The sequence below is a fragment of the Papilio polytes genome, unplaced genomic scaffold (assembly GCF_000836215.1).
Source record: "Papilio polytes unplaced genomic scaffold, Ppol_1.0 DF822067.1, whole genome shotgun sequence".
Classification (NCBI taxonomy): domain Eukaryota; kingdom Metazoa; phylum Arthropoda; class Insecta; order Lepidoptera; family Papilionidae; genus Papilio; species Papilio polytes.
In genome coordinates this window covers 2,640,039-2,640,303 of record NW_013527137.1, presented here as the reverse complement: position 1 = coordinate 2,640,303, position 265 = coordinate 2,640,039, and positions in this window count along the sequence as shown.

The window sequence follows — 265 nt, the reverse complement described above, 5'->3', positions numbered from 1 at the left end:
CACGCTTCATTTATTTTTATCAAAGCCTTTGAATTACAGCTTATAAAGTTTTGGGCGCACCATTAGCTTCGAAGTAAAGTCTGGCAAAATAATTTCATTGAATTGATAGCTAAGATAATTTACTGATATGTGTTCTATAATTATTTTATTTATGAATTGCATCAAGATAATTGGAATAGCAGTTTAAGATACATTTTTTACAAACTAGCTGTCTTCGTATGGTTTCATCCGCATACAATTATAAAAACTTTATTTTGATGTTTAC